General features: G+C 51.3%; 1 pseudogene; it reads right to left on the minus strand.

The window, feature by feature from the left end:
* Positions 1–1,738: 1,738 nt before the first annotated feature.
* Positions 1,739–1,814, minus strand: LOC123323282 (annotated as a pseudogene).
* Positions 1,815–16,360: the final 14,546 nt, after the last annotated feature.

Genomic DNA, 16,360 nt, shown 5'->3' on the forward strand with positions numbered 1-16,360 from the left:
TTCTCAAGGAGGATTTTCCTCCTCTGGTTCATTTCTAGGTGCTGGAAATGCAGCTAAGGTGACCGTCAGTGCGCATGCATGGACACAGGAGGGGTGGGAATCTTTGGGGTGGGAGAGGCACCTCGCAGGTGTCTGTTTTCGGGATACATTCTCCTTGCGTCAGAATGTACATATTCGCCAGGAGCGCTTGCTTGGCAATGCCTGATCTCCAGTGGGGAGCAGGGAGGTGGGGTGCGGGGGTGGGGAAGGAGTGAGGGAGGACCTGGGGATAGAGTCTGAGAGGGCATTTGATGTGGGGGCTTCATGTGGTGGTGGGGCAGAAAGACCATGTTATTATTATTGTAGTTGGCAATCCCCCCACTCCCCACCGCTCTGCCCTGGCCCTTGTCATCTGTCTCGCCCCTGGGGGCCATAGCCTCCAGATTGGTCTCCCCACTGCCATCTCCCCACTTCCACCTTGAGCAATCCCCTCCCAAGCTCCCCCTTGCTCCACGATAATGTCTAAACTCCTTCACTGCCCCCTTACACATTTTCTATCTTTTTGCTGCAGTAGACCACTTGCCATTCTGCAGATCTTCTCCCAGCCTCAGTCCTCCATCATTTCCCTGCCTGCCTCCGCAACACTGCCTCAGCCGTCTGCTCCTTCCCTCCCTCCTCCAGCACAGGAGCCTCCTTGGACCCAGCAAGCACATGCCCACCTCTACACCTGTTGTCTCTCTCTCTGAAGCCTTTCAGTCTAACTACCCAACCCCCGCCCACACAGATTCCCCCTTGTCAGGTGAACTCCAACTTCTCCTTTAGCGCTTAATTTCCCTATCTGCTCCCTTAGCACCTGCTGCCCCCTCCTCTCGTCTGTGCCTCTTCCTCCACAGAACCCAAAACAGAGTATTGAAATTGTTAGGAATTTCTCCTTCCCCACATGCTGATGAGCTGCTCAGGGCAGGCCTATCCCTCATTCACTGGAGGCCATCCAGTGGTTAGCATTTAGTAAGCTCTTAAGAAAACATTTATTGAGTCAAAATAATCTCTTTCTTACTGGTCTGACAGCCCCTCAAAGGCGGGACCCGCCTCCACATCACCAGGATGTCCAGCAGGGTAGTGGCCTCACAGATTGCCCACAAATGCTTAGTAAATTGAATTTCAGTGACGCTGCTATTGGGGAGAGTAATCAATAGAGTTTTCTATCTCTAAACACCCCCTGCTTGCAAAAAAAAACTTCCAGGCTGTCTTGGTTAGCAACTATTCTGGGTTTTCAAAGGTGAAAAGCAATTTGCCACAAGCAGAGAATGACAAATAGTCAGGATAGAAGAGGAAGAAGGGAGGGAAGCAATTATGGCGGGGGAGAGGGGGCTGTCAACCCCATCTCCTGAGCCCTCCTTCTGCAAGTGAGAAGGAAAACAAAGGAAGGTTATTCTCAGAAAATCCCATTTGCTCCTTAAGAGACCAGGAAAATGCTTTGTCCTTCTGTCCTGTTTAGGTATCAGAGTCTGTGAGCATCACGGACCCCGACTACATTGGATGTGCTGGCCAAGAGTGCAAGGACCTTGGGAGTCACCCAAGGGACATACACATTATTCTACGCAGAAGGTTTAACAATATCTCCACAAATATTCAGCATCTCCACCAACACTGGGCTGTCGGCAATTAAAAATGAAATTTTCTCTTTTGGTCATTTAACTGTATTTGTTAAACACCCACCTGGTCCCTCCTCTCCTGATACTTAAATTTTATTGGAAGGAGAGAGTATAAACACAGATACACATATGCACACATAAATACTACACTTGATCTTAGCCAAAAGGCCGAGAAGCGATGTGCACACATAAATAAACAAGAAGACGTCAGATAGTTCTCTGCAGAGAATTAACACTTGGCAGTGATGTAGAGCTCACAGTCAGGGAAGGCTTCCTGGAGGAGGCAACTTTTGAGCTGAGGCCCGGCACAGAAGCGAGGGAAGGGTCTTCCAGGCTGAGGGCACAGCAAGTGTTTTGTCGGAGCAAGCTTGTAGGGTCCAAGGTCTGAAGGGGGAAGGAGGGAGGGAGAGGACCACGTGAGGTGTGTCTCAGAGGCAGCCGTGTCAGATGATCTTTTCTCCTTCATCCTGCCGTTCACGTGGAGCAGGACCTGGTGGAAAGAGAATGGTAACTCAGAAGACGGGGCTCGGTCTCTTGGACTCAGCTCCTCTTTGGTATTCTGCCTCCCTCCTGAGTGACGTCTGACCACCCCGGCCCTGAAGAGCCAGGCCCTTCCCATTCATGTCTGCGGTGGTGCAGATGAAAACAAGATACAGCATCATCTGCTCCGTCGGTATGAATTTGCCTCAAGGAACCCAGTACCCTTCCATTAAGAGCTGCTCTTTCCCGAGGGTCTGCGCCGGGCCGCCTTTGAAGATGAAGACTGCTCCCCAACGGTGGTGACTCTGGGTTGTCTGCGTCCCTCACCCACAGCTGCTGTACAGGTGGCCGGCTGCTGGCTGGGCTTCTGGGCGGATGGGGTGGCTGGAGGACAGGGTGCTCCGTGACAGCCCCAAGAGTTCCAGGCTCAAGAATCACCAATAGCCTCCTGAGGATGGGGCCGCCGCCCAGCACCTGCCTCCCTCCTGACTCACGGTGACTGGAGTGTGGATTTTGGCCGGTGAATGCCAAGTGTCAGACTCGCGTGTGGCAACCAGGGGACCACCAGCCCCGAGAAACCGGCCTGCTGCATTTCAGGGTGGGTTATTTTCGTGCACCGACATGTTTTTCCTGGCACTGGGAAGCCACATACTTCATGGCAGGGAGTCGAGGAGCCTCTGTGGGTTCTATTGACACAGCGAGGGGAGAGAGATACACTGTGTGTGTGCGCGTGTGTGTGTGTAAACAGAAGGTGACATGGGAACAGAATGGTTTATAACCCATTAAGCTGCTTGTCCTGATAGACGCGGGCCCCTAGTGCGTGTGGATAACATGCACAATATGCGTAGCGCTTCGGGCGGTACCAGCAACACGCTCTGGCCAAACACTTCTGTTCCGAATAATCTTCCAGAGCAGTGCTGGCTGATGACAACCCCGGAGAAGTGCGCATCCCCAGGTGACCGGGGAATCCTGGGATCCCCAGGAAGTGGGGAGGATCCCTAATGTCCTCAGCCCGTGATCCACCTTGCAGGATGGGTCTGTCGAATCTGAGCACAGAACACCTCCCGCCATCACACACCCACCGCCCAGGCCCTCGGCAATTCTTTGTGGGAGAGCTCAGCTTTTAAAAATCTGCCCTCTAAATGCTCACCATAAGGCTGTTTGGGGCAGGATGAGGTCCGATCCCCTTTCCCGGGACTGCTCTGTGCTGTTGGGAGCTAGGTCTCTTGGTCTGGGTTGAACTGCCCGTGTCTCTTCAGCTGGTTCTCCTACAACCTGCTTTTGACCCCTTTCACTGGCTGTCCCAGCCCCATCCCCTTTCCTAGAAATGTGACTCCCAGGTGTGCACTGAGGAGCTGGAGACAGCGGGGCTGGAGGGTCCCGTGCATCCTCTGAGAGGCAGGAGGACCCTTCTACCAAGTTGAGAAATGGGGTCATTCCCACCTCCTGCCCTCAGGCTGGTGAGCACCCCACTCTGTCAGCCACAGGGGCCCTCCCTGGAAAGGGTGCTCGTGTGGCTCAGGCTAGATGGCGGAGGAGAGCCCAAGTTTACTCATATTCTTCTTGTTTTTCATTTCCTCTCCCCTCCTGTGGAAAACAGAAGTACTAACCCAGGTCAGTAAGATTTTACTTATACTCTAAAGCTTGGAGCAACCACGGAGCTGGGCACAGCAGGGGTTCCTGCCCCCTGGTACAGCTGAGGAAATCGAGGCTCAGGGGGCTGAAGTGACATGACCATGGTCCCAGGTAGATGGCAACACCCTCCAGGAATAGAACCCAGGACTCTAGGGGCCAAGTTAAATGCCTTCCCAATGCCCTCAGTCTAGCAGGGGAGAGAAGACTTGCTCATGATGAAACAACCAGATTTGAATCCTGTGTTCTCTGGCACAAAGGGGGACAACCTTGAGGCCTCGGGTCATGCCCCTCGTCCCCTCCATGCCGCACTGCTTAGCTCATGAAGCAGTGGCCAAGGAAAGGGCTGAGTGTAGTGGTCCCCTCTTGCTGCAATGTTCTGGCCCAGAGACCAGAGCCAGGCATGCCCGCCCAGCTGGGGCCTGGGTGGGGCCTACCCAGGATGGTGGCAGGTGCCTGCTCTGTCATTCTCCTCAGTGCCTGGAAGCCCGAGGGCCTGAGGACTGGCTGCCTTCCCGGAAAACATAGGTCACTGTCTGGTCGGCCTGTCCTTGAGCTCAGGCCCAGCTCTGTCCCATGGCAGGATACGGACAGTGAGCAGAGCGCTGTCCTCCTCCTCTCTCCCAGGGAGGAGAGCAGGCTCCCAGGCTTGGGAAAGCCTCCCCGTGAGAACCCCTCTTCTGTAGGAGAGGGGCCAGCAGCAGCCGGTCTCTAAGCCAGGCCTCTGGGGTCATCGCTGGGACCGGGGATCCCCAGGGCTGCGTGTTCGGGCCTCCAGAGTGGGAGGCCAGCCTCTGGCGAGCTCAGAGGAAGAACTATGTTTTTAGGGAAGACGACAGGGCAAGAGTCACCTCCCTCTCCTTGATGAGTGAGTGGCTCCAAAATGGCCCCTCTCCAAGCTGTGTCTGCCAAGGCAGGAAGCACAGGGCCAGCAAGGCTCAAGTCAGTCCTCGCTGCCCCTGCTCCTCACTGTCTGGGCTGCCCGGGCTCAGCACAGCTTGTGTGTGGTTGAGGTAGCTTGGGGAGGAGACTTACTGATTCCTAGATCTGACCACAGTGGGCAGAAAGCCTTTTTCCTGCTGGTGGAAGGGAAGGCTGGCCCTGAGATGTGTGGGGCTTGAAGACACAGGCTGATCCTGCAGGAAAAGGGTGGGTTTAATCAGGCTGCCATGGGACACTGAGGCTCTTGTGACTGAGGGGCACGTAAAAGAAGCAGTCTTGGTCCCAGGGTGGTGCCATGCTTTTGTGAGGCCTGGAGATAGGGGGGCGGGCAGCGGGCAAGAAGATAACCATTTCTCCCTCTCTCTGATGTTGAATGTGGAGCACTGAACAAAACCTATGGTGAGTGGGATGAAAAGACCTGGTGTCTAGTCCCAGCTTGACAGGAGACTGACTGCCAGGGAGGGACTCCACGTTCTTATCCGTGAAAGGGGGTGTTAAAAATGTGCCCTCTGAAACATTGCCAAGTGTGGGAACTGGATGTGAAAGGGCTTTTTCAGCTGTGATGAGCTGTGGGCCAGGACTGGTGTCACCAAGAGGCCCGGTGGAGGTGGCCCACCTCTCCTGGTGTGTTGCGGGGAGGGGGCAGCGGGAGGAGGGGGCAGAAAGGCTGCCCAGTGGGATTTTGCATTATTCCTTCCCCACTAGGAGGAGCGCTTGGCACTCCAGAAACTGGATTTTCTGTGTGGCAGGACGAGAGGGTGGAGTGGACCGGCTGCCCTGCTCGCACCTCCTCCTCCCACTCCTCTCCCCCCTCCCTCAGGCTTCCCTTGGGGCAAACATCCCAGCAGGACCTTCCATCTCCCTCTGCCAGCCCTCCCTCTGCCTTGGCAGGCTTTCAGAGACCGAGGAGGAGGCCAGGCTGCCAGGAAGGGTGGGGCTGCCCGGCATGGCCCAGCCACAGTGTGACCCCGCCAGTCCCGGAAACTCTCCAAGCCTTGGACCTCAGCGGACATCCGGCAACTCAGCGGCAGGGCCTGTCGGGGGGACTGAGTGCGTGTGGGATTCCTCTGAGGTCAGCTTTGCTGGAGACTTCCAGCATGAGAAAGGAAGAGCTGTATTTTATCCTCTTCTGGAGTCAGAAGGCTTTGTGATGTACCCACAGTGTGAACAGAAGTAGCGGGACAGCCTCCAAAAATGCTTCTCATGGGGCTGAGCGTGTAATCTAGATTTATTCATCAAAAAAAAATAATAGTCAACACTTTCTGAAGAGTGTTGACCATGTACTGGACACTTGCTAAGCTTGTTACCTACATGAATCCTTCAACAACTCAATGAGATGGGAGCACTATTATGCTCATTTTATACATGAAGAAACTGAGGCTCAGGGACAAGTGTCACTGGCCCAAGGTCACATACGTACTAATTGCTGCACTCTGGATTCAAACCCAGGCAGGTCTGGCTGATTTCAGACCCCAGGTTCTGAACTTTCTTCGAAGGCAGGAAGCACAGTTTAGTCGTCTCTGCAGAATGCCCGGTACCTGGCGGGTAGCCAATAAAGAAATGTTGATTAGGGCCTGATGTATTTTGGGTGGGGGTCTGATTCTCTCCCGTTAGAGTATGATGAAATGACATAAAATATGGGAAAGTACTTAGCTCGGGGGCAAGTGTGCGTGTAGCAGGTCCACATAAATCTGAAGGTGAGGCCCGGCTTTCCTTTCTGCATGATGTATCTGTGTTCACGAATAGTATCTTCAGAGAACACAGCCTCCCCTGGGGTCCCTGCCCAGGCAAGGCTGTTAAAGGTCCTTGTCAGATCCTCTTGGCCTGAGGGAATGAGGGGCTGTGGGGGTGAGGTGGCGGAGGGAAGGAAGAGTCCGTGACTCTCTTCTCTGAGTCCCGGATGCTGCAGGTGCAGGAGCGGGGAGAAAAGACACCTGCTCTCTTTGCTGCCATCTCTAAGAGAGCCCTCCTCCTCCAGCTCCACAGAGGTGATGTGGACCCGGAAACTTGGCCCGCTCAGAGCTCCGAGAGGCTGAGTCACGCCGTTTGGCCCACATGTGGGAGAAGCACAGACCATGGCATAGCACTGAAGGATGCCAGGGTGGGCGGGGTCTTGTGAGGGGGAAAGGGGCCTGTGGTGGGACAGCGGGGCCAACCCCAGGTCCCTTGGTTCCCGTGCAGACCACGGTGCACTTGGCCTGCCTCTTCATTTCCAGGCAACTGCAGACCTGGTTCTCCCTCTGGGGGCCTCCTGGCCGGCCTGCCTTTTTGGCTCCCCTTACAGGTGGTCAAGATAGAACTGTCCCATAATTCTGTGTGTTTAACCCTCTCTGGGCTGGGTCTCAGCAGACTCACACTGACATGGCATTGGTCACAGTCCAGGCAGAAAGCATAACCCATTCCAGAAACCTCCACAGTTATGGTTATGAAGGCATTGGAAGAGATGAAAGGGGCAGACAAGGGTGAAAGGCAGCCTTGTGAGTAGCAAGCACGGGAAAATTCTCAGGTGGAAAGTCATAGAGAGGAGATGGTGCTTCCAAAACCACAGAGACTGGAACTCTGGTGGAGGTTTCCTGGCAGGAACTGGCACCACAGAGGTGACCTATCAGGATAGAAAGACTCTGGTTTCTACCCTCCTGGCTGTGGGTGTTGGGGCCTTGGCAAATGTGGCCTGCAGGGTTCAGCCTCCGTGGGGGAGAGCAGGGTGAGGGAGGGAGGGCCCGGATCAGAGGGCAAACAAGCAAAATGACCTGCCTAATCTCCAGCTAGTCAGACCTTTGGAAGAGTCCGCATCCCTCCAATGGGGTGATCAAGAGGGTTGGCCCTGAAAAGTAAACTTGCCTCTGGAAATTGTCCCAGATCCTCTACTGGTTACTACAATTAGTGGTAATGCCTAAGCATTATCCCTGCTGGGACTGACGCAGGGAAAGAACCTTTTTTTTTTTTTTCCAAAAGATCTGTTTCTTGTGCATTTTTCAAAGGCTACAGGAACCTCTGGTGCTTGACCAAACACCGAGTTTGACCATAATATCAGTCTTGAGGGACAGAAAGATTTGTGGCAGGCTGTTAGGAGGGGTATGGCACTCAGGGTCAGGAGACCTGAGGATAAGTCTCAGCTCAGACAAGCCGCTTACCATCTTTTTTTTAAAAAGATTTTATTTATTCATTTATTTGAGAGAGTGAGAGAGAGAGAGCACATGAGAGGGGGGAAGTTCACAGGGAGAAGCAGACTCCCCGCCGAGCAGGGAGCCCGACGCGGGACTCAATCCTGGGACTCCAGGATCATGACCTGAGCCGAAGGCAGTCGCTTAACCAACGGAGCCACCCAGGCGCCCGCCGCTTCCCATCTTTGAGCCTCAGGCTGCACATCTCTCAAATGGAGACTCTGTATCTTCCAGGGTTCTGTAGAAGTGAGCGACAAAATGGATGTCGGGCGGTTTGCGGACTGTAGAATGTTCGGACAGAAAGGCTTGTGCCTGGGAACACACACCATGACAGGAAGGATGCCCAGCTTTGTTTCAGGGTCTATGTCTCCCCTTGGAGGGGGCACCCATAACCCTTGTATTGCGACCACAGCATCAAAGGCAGCTGGGTTCCCGTCTGCTTGTTCAAACCCTCTCCTAAAGGAGGAAACTATTCTGCAAAGTTCTCAGAGATGACTCTTCCCATCCTCCCTCCCTCCCTTCCTTCCACAAATATTTGGAGCACCTGCCCTTTGCTGGGTACTGTGCCGGTTGCTGGTCCTGCGGCAGAAATGGAGACAGATATGGGCCTCATCCTCACAGAGCTGACAGTCTAGCCCTTGAAAGTCTCTGCAAACAATTTCTGTTGAATACCTCCAGCAACAGGATGCTCACTACCTTACGGGACAGCCTTTTCCGCATGTTAGTTTTTCCTTATTTAAAGTGTAGTGCTTATTCTGACCTCTGGAGCTATACAAAACAAGTCTAACCCCATTTCCTATGTCAATGCCCTGGAAACGTGGAAAAATAAACATGGTACGCTCAGAAAATATTCTCACTCTCCAGTTTCCACTCGTGAAAGGGAAGCTGATTCTCCGTGAAATCCCTCCAGGTCATGAGGTCAGAGCCGGGGCTATCATCTGGGTGCTTGAGCCCTGTTCCCCGTCCACCTGGGGCAGACGGAAGCTGCGTGGTGGAGACCCACAAAGGGATGCAGGGTCTGGGTTTGCAGGTGGCGAGGGAGGTGGGCCAGAGTGAAGCGGGGGGGGGGGGGGTCTGTCACTCTGGAGTGTGGGGTGTATGTGAGCCATGCTCTGGCGGTCTGCCCAGGCAAGCCACAAGCTCGAGCTCCCGGGTTTCTGCTCTGATTCACAGCTTCCTCTCTTCCCAGAGGAATCCCCTTTATAGCTCTCGAGGCCTGACCCCAGTGTCCCCGAGAATGTCGTCTGACAGCTGCATGAGTGCCCTGCAGCTCCCGCGCCTGGTGCCAGTGGGACGTGCTTGGTGGCTGGGGCCCTGGGAGCCACCTCTCGGGGTGTCAGGGGCGAGCCCGAGCCGCCCTTCCGTCAGCAGGAAGCCCGGCCACAAGCACTTGGACAGGAAGCCCCGTCGCTGGCCGGCTGAGCGAGCTTGGTTACTCCCGCGTCTGAGGGTCTGGCCCAGTGTGGAGGAAGACCGGCCAGGTGCCGCGGCCCGCGCTGACACGGCTGGGCCGTGGGCTCGGGGTGTGAGCGGAAAAGCCCCGGGGAGGCGCGTCCTGGGGGAGGGCGAAGGAGCAGCGAGCGGGGCATCCAGCAGACCTGGGCCAGCTGGCTGCCGACGTGCAAAGACCCCTTTGCGACAGTTCCAGGCAAAACGTGTTCACTTGGGTCCAGACCGCCAGCATAAACCCAGGCCGCCCCCAACCTCCAGGCGGCCTCCGCCTCGTGAAAACCCGCTGCAGTCTCCTGGGGTGGGTTGTCCACACATTCCCAGCTTGAAGAATGACTCCTCTCAGGGGAGGACTCTTTCATAACCTGCCCGGTTGTATTGTGAGCGAATTAATAAAAAATAGTGTGCTGAGCTGGGGACAAAGGCAGTTATGCATTCAGGATGACATTTTTGCTTCTCAGTGCTAGGCGTGACTACTCTCAGGGCAGTCTGTGTATGCAGCCCATGTGTGTGCCCCAAGGACCCCCAGGATTTACAGAGCACTTAAATGTTTTTCACAGGTCACTCCGGGATTTTTATGCCCCCACATTTGCTTCTCACAACCCGATAGGCCAGTAAGAGATGGCTGGTATCTGGGGACCAAGAGGTAAGTCGATTGGCTCAAGGTCATGCAGCTCAGCCCGGGCCACCGCGGCTGCTCTAGAAAGAGAACTTCCCAGATTACTTTCCAAGTGCCTGAGCATCTCCTCCCTTATCCTGGACTGTGTGCTTGCAAGCACCCCCCTGCCGGGGGAGGGATGTGCTCTGGGCTGGAGTCTGCAGCTAATAGCCCATTGTTTCGTCAACGTGCATTTTGGAAAACCTCCTGGGTAACCCTGCCTCTCCTTGCCATCCTCACAGGTTTTTATTTGTGACATTTCAATACTCCAGGTGTTATCATCGTCTATGACCTCTGTGGTTCTGACTCTAGACCCAGGGATGGCAACTGTTTCTGTAGAGGGCTAGATAGTAACTACTTGAAGTTGTGGGCCATTTGGTGTCTGTTGCAAATGCTCAAACGCAGCCCTAGATAACAGGTAAACAAATGGGTACGGCTGTGTTCCAATTAAACTTTATTCACAAAAACGGGCAGTGGGCGCACCCAGGCTGTCGTTCGCTGATCTCTGCTTTTGAACTTGAAGACAGAGACTCTTCTTTGTTCTTATACAACCACGAGCACTCTCCCCACTCCCAGCACCTGCGTGGGGTTGACTGTGTTTTATACCTTGTGCTTAAGAGGAATTCAGTGTTAATTCAATGAGTGAATGCATGAAGGCAAGAGTTTGTCAATGCAACCATTATAGAACTGGTTAAGTTTTGATTCTGATCCTCATCTGGGAGCTATATAATATGGTTGAGTATAATCTCATTGAGGGGTATTTGTAGGCCTGGTTTAAACACCAGTTCTGCTGCTTCTGCATTATGAAGACCTGGGCGTGTAGCTTAGCCTTCATTCTCAGCTTGCCCATATGAGATTAAGGGTTGTTGTGGAATACCCAGGGAATGCGTGGGAAGCTTGGGGCCCCGAGCTGGGCACACAGGAAGTGCTGAAGAAATGGTGCCACTCGCTACATGGAAGGATGTAGTGTTACCACTGAGAGACAGCCCTCTGTGCTCAGGGTCAGGTTCCAGATGAGGCCTCAGGATTTTCCTTCCATCTGACACATGGAGAGGAGGATATTGTGAGGATAAGTGGAAAGCTACCCTGCAGCCTGGAAAAGGTAGGGGTAGGTAAACCCAGGCGGTTTTGCAGATGGGTCCCCAAGTGGCCCTCCTGGAGGCATCCTGAACTCACTGTCCACCACACACCTCCTCGTCTCTGCTATCCACCTCCCAAGCTGCTCTTTCTTCTCCATCTCCTCAGGTCTCCAGGCAGAAACGTGAGGGTCATCGGCATCAGGCTGGCTCCCTCCTACCCCTAGGCCAGTAGCCACCAAAGTAGCCACCTTCCTGGCCCGTCCTGCTCAGCTTCTGAAATTGTCAGTGGTTCCCCATTATGAGGAGGCCAATGTCCGATGATCTCCTTGGGTCTTTCCAGACTCATCCCTTCCCGTGGCATCTTTAGCCGCGTGTTCTGGCCTCACTGGTGGACTTCACTCTAAACATTCCCCTCTCTTGCATTTTTTATCTGTTACCTGTTCCCTTCTTCTCACACCCCGGAACCCCCATCCTGTCCAAGATAGCACAAATCAGCCATTAAACAGTATCCCGTGGCCCCAGAGCTTTTAAACACAGTTTTTTTTTGAACTTAGCTCTGGGAAAATCTGTACCACTGGTATATTTAAAAAAACAATTTTTTTTTTTCTGCTGAAGGGGAACTTATATATATCAGATGCTTTCTGTCGAGAAATATCCAGGCCTTGGGCTTACGGGTCAACTCTGTAACAGCAAACATGACGCTTCCAGTCCAGGAGAAGAATGAGGTGACCTGTAAGGGTGCCATTTGATTAGATTCTCCTTCCAGAATTCCTCTAGGGTTACAAACAAAGGGCTCCTTCCAGAGTGGGAGTCTCCAGCAGAACCTGTCTCCGTGTGACCACTAGGGAATCCGACAAGACCAGCAGCTGATACTTGGCCTCCTACAACTTCAAAGCCTGGTGAGTTTGGAATGAAGAATGAGGCCTCCAGGCCCAGGAGTTGGAAGGGTGAAAAATCACATGGGTGTTCTCCTGCTGACGGGTAATTGTAACTCCGCTCGTCCTTGGGAAGGGCCCGAGTGCAGACACCCTGGGCCAGTCCATATGGGTTTTCTTCCCGCTCCTTTCGCCCCCCTCTGCTCTACTGCAAGCCCATCCCTTGTCTAACCCACTGCCCGCACGCTGCTTGGGGCTTACTGAAACCCTCCCAGCACCTTTTTCTCCAGAGAATAGGGAACCGGGACCCAATGGAACTTTCATCCCCACCTGTTTGCATACCAGGATTAAATAGTCCGCTGTCTTTTCCAAAGCTACAAAAATTGTTTTTTTCTTTTAGGGAGCGATGTACAAAGGCTTAATTCCTTTCAGACATCAGTAGGGCAGAAAACACAGGTGAATGCAATGAAATGATTTTCTTAAAAATAAGAAAGACACTTGTTTTTGTTTAAAATCTGCTCTTACTAACCTCTCCAATGTAAAGTTCCTGTTTGGTTTAGAAACAGTGAAGTGTACTGGACAGAGAATGAGATGGAAAATTTTCCCTTAATCAGGAAGGGAAATTAGCTCATCTTTATCTTACAAAATGCTTCTTTTTGTTGCTAACTCTCCTATACCCTAGGGCTCTTAGGAGAAACATGGCTAGGTTGGAGTTCTTCAGTGCTTTGAATTGTAAGTAAGAAAGCAAGGTTAGAGGCGTATCTTGATTTGAGAAACTTGAAATATTGAAACATTAACTTAATAAACAAGCAAAAGGATGGATTTTGGCATGGTAAAATAATCCACAACATTGAAAAGATGAATATCACAATGCATTTAGAACGTGATTCGATTTACTGAGCTTTAGCTAAACATTTCAAGTAAAGCTTCTGTGGCATAAAGCAGTTATAGGGCGTTTTGATATTGTATTGATTGGGATGAGGTTTGGGTTTAAACAAGGTAGAAGTTTGTTTTTCTCTCCTGTAAAAGCCCAGGTGGGTGGTACGGGGCTGACATCACCTCCCTCATACATCAGAGACCCAGACTTGTTCATTTATTCGCTTATTTAATCAGTCAGTCAGCAAATATTTTTTCAGCATCAATTAGGCACTGGCATTACAGGGATGGTAGGAGGACAGAAAAATCCCTACCATCATGACGTTTGCATTTTGAGCCACTGTTCATGGCCTTGAACTCAGGGCCCAAGATGGCAATATCTCTGCATTCTAGGCAGCAGGATGGAGGAAGGAGTAAAGGAGAGGAAGGCAAGAGTGCACCTATATAATTTCTTAAGAAAACTCTTGGAAACCAGGTGACTCTTTCCCCATACATTCCATGTGGTGATTAGTCACATGGTCCCACCTAGCTGCAAGGAAAGCTGGGGAATGTAGTCTTTTTCTTCTTTTTTTTTTAAGTGGGAATGTAGTCTTCATTCCAGATGACCCCCAGGAGCCCAGCTGAAAATCTATTATTAAGGAAGAAGGGAAATTGAAAAATAGTGGGGGGCAGGGGACTACTGGAATCATCCACAAATAAAACTTGTGATTAAAAATAATAATACATTTTATTTAATATAACATAACAAAAATATTATTTCAACATGCCACTGATATACAAATTATTTTTTAATTTGCTTGTCCCTCTCCCTCTGCTCCTCCCCTAGCTCACTTTCTCTCTTTCTCAAAAATAAATAAATAAATAAATAAAACCTTAAAAAAAGAAGAAAAAAAAAAAAGGAGAATCTCAGGCCCCACTGCAGACCTACTAAATTAGAATTTGTATCTTAATAAGATCCCCCAGGTGCTTGGTGCGCACATTAGAGTATGGTGGGCACTGTTCTATAGTTCTGCTTCATTTAAAAAAAAAAAACGATTTTGTTTATTTATTTGAGAGAGAGAGAGAGAGCACAAGCGGGGTGGGGGAGGGGCAGAGGCAGAGGGAGAAGCAGACTCCCTGCTGAGCAAGGAGCCCAATGCGGGGCTCGATCCCAGGACGCTGGGATCGGGACCTAAGTGGAAAGCAGACGTTTAACTGACTGAGCCACCCAGGCACCTTATAGTTCTGCTTCAGATGAGGATTTCTGTCAGAATCTAATAAAAAGTCTAGAGGAGGGGCGCCTGGGTGGCTCAGTCATTAAGCGTCTGCCTTCGGCTCAGGTCATGATCTCAGGGTCCTGGGATCAAGCCCCGCATCGGGCTCCCTGCTCTGCGGGCTCCCTGCTTCTCCCTCTCCCACTCCCCCTGCTTGTGTTCCCTCTCTCGCTGTGTCTCTCTCTCTGGCAAATAAATAAATAAAATCTTTAAAAAAAAAAAAAAGTCTAGAGGAAAGAGTAGCTACCCCCAGTGAACTCTCTGGACTCACGTGTCGAAGATTGTCAGACTCCATCTTTCCTTTTTCTGATCCCTTTAGACTGCTCATTAGACCTTTCGAGAAGGGGCAATTTTAAAGAAGTTACATTCAAACAAATCCATTTATTCTGGTGAGTGGACCAAGGGAGAAACTGGAAAAACCAAACAGCATAAAATTGTTAGATTATAAATGTAATTAATTTTGAAGACTCTCCTCCGGCCATGATTACAGGTTTAAAATACATTTGGATTTGTCTTAAACTTGTTGCCTGATTTTTTAACATCTTTATTGAGATATAATTCACATACCTTATAATTCATTGATTTCAATTGTAGAATTCAAGATATTTTGCAAATTCACAGAGTTGAGCAACTATTACCATAGTCTATTTATTTTATTTTTTAAAAGATTTTATTTATTTATTTGAGAGAAAGAGAGCACAAGTGGGGGGCGGGGGCAGAGGGAGAAGGAGGCTTCCCGCCGAGCAGGGAGCCCGATGTGGGGCTCGATCCCAGGACCCTGGGATCATGACCTGAGCCGAAGGCAGACATTTAACTGACTGAGCCACCCAGGTACCGCACTGTAGACTATTTTAGAACATTTTCATCACCCTAAAAAGAAATCCTGTATCTGTTGGCAGTCAGTACCCCTTTGCTGCTAACTCCAGGCAACCACTAGTCTACATGTCACTATGGATGTGTCTGTTCTGGAAAGCATCCCACATGTGGTTTTTGGTGATTGGCTTCTTTCACGTAGCCTCAGGTTTTTGAGGTTCATGTATTCTGTAGCATGCGTCAGTACTTTATGCCTTTTTATGGCTGAATAATACTCCATGGTATGGATATATCACATTTTATTTATCCATTCATAAACTTGTCACGTTTTATATAGAAGCCAGAAAGAAGGGGAAACACAGTAAGGAACTCAAGGAAATAACATCTCGAGGGTTTAGAGTCACAGAATATCAGAATTAAGAAGAACCTGAAAAATCACTCGGCGCCTTGTTTTCCCTGTGGTAAACCTGAGAGCCAGCAAAGGGCAGCCATTTGCCCAAGGTCCCTCAACACGAGGGGTTTGAGCTGTGATGAGGACCAGGTTGTCCTTACTCCAAGTTCTCTGCCACCGTACATCCAGGGCCTCAGGGCTCCCCTCAAGGTGGCTGTGGAAACACCCATCCTTGGAGTGAGCAGAGAAAGGTACAAGTGTTTGCATCTCCGTCTGGGCCTCAGTTTAGGAAACCGTGTGGAGTTCAGAGCCCGGGGAGTGGATTTGGAGTGACTTCTGGAGAACTGTTTTGAGGAACTGGTGGTAAGGAGTCGGATATTCTGGACTTCTCTCCATTTCACTTTCAACCACATCTCTTAACCATCAGTAAGAATGTATTAAACACTCAGGAAGGAAGTGCGTAGCTGGGATGGACCTCACACCATCCGCTCACATAGAGGCCCAGGGAGGGAAGACGACTCCCCAAGGAGCAGCCGGTGTGCCCAGGGCCCCATCTCTCTGTGGTTCCCTTGTTGGTCGGGGCTTTGTTTGCAAACAGAAGTGGGTTCTTGCCCATGACACCACCACCTCAGGATGCTTGCTGCCTCTCCTCGGGACTCTTGATGGTCACCATCATCATAAATAAACCTTGGAAACCTCTGTCTTGGTGCTTCTCTGTCAAATTCAAAAACTCGGGCATGAGCCTGTGCGAGGCTGGGTGCCTTGAGGTGTGGAGCGTGAATGTCTGCTCCCCTTCGGCCTCCGCCACAGGGGGCAGGGACAGAGCTCTTGCCTATTTTGGGATTCTTCTAAATTAGGCAGACTGGATACTGGGTAGTCAAAAAACAACAGGTGCCCACGGCAGTTATAAATATAGCGTTCTCCAGTGAGGAGAAACCAGAAGCCGTGTCTCACCAAACAATACCAATGTGGGGCAGTGACTCAGGGAGGCAGCAGCCGGGAAAGGTGGAGCTGGGCATTAAAAAAGGGCTGAGAAGCTTCCTGGGGCATGTGCTTCATTCTGAAGGTCTCTCAGAGAGACAGAAGCGAGTTCAGTGGAGGATGAGCCCATGAG

This window comes from Neomonachus schauinslandi, chromosome 1 (genome assembly GCF_002201575.2).
Source record: "Neomonachus schauinslandi chromosome 1, ASM220157v2, whole genome shotgun sequence".
In the NCBI taxonomy this organism is placed as follows: Eukaryota; Metazoa; Chordata; class Mammalia; order Carnivora; family Phocidae; genus Neomonachus; species Neomonachus schauinslandi.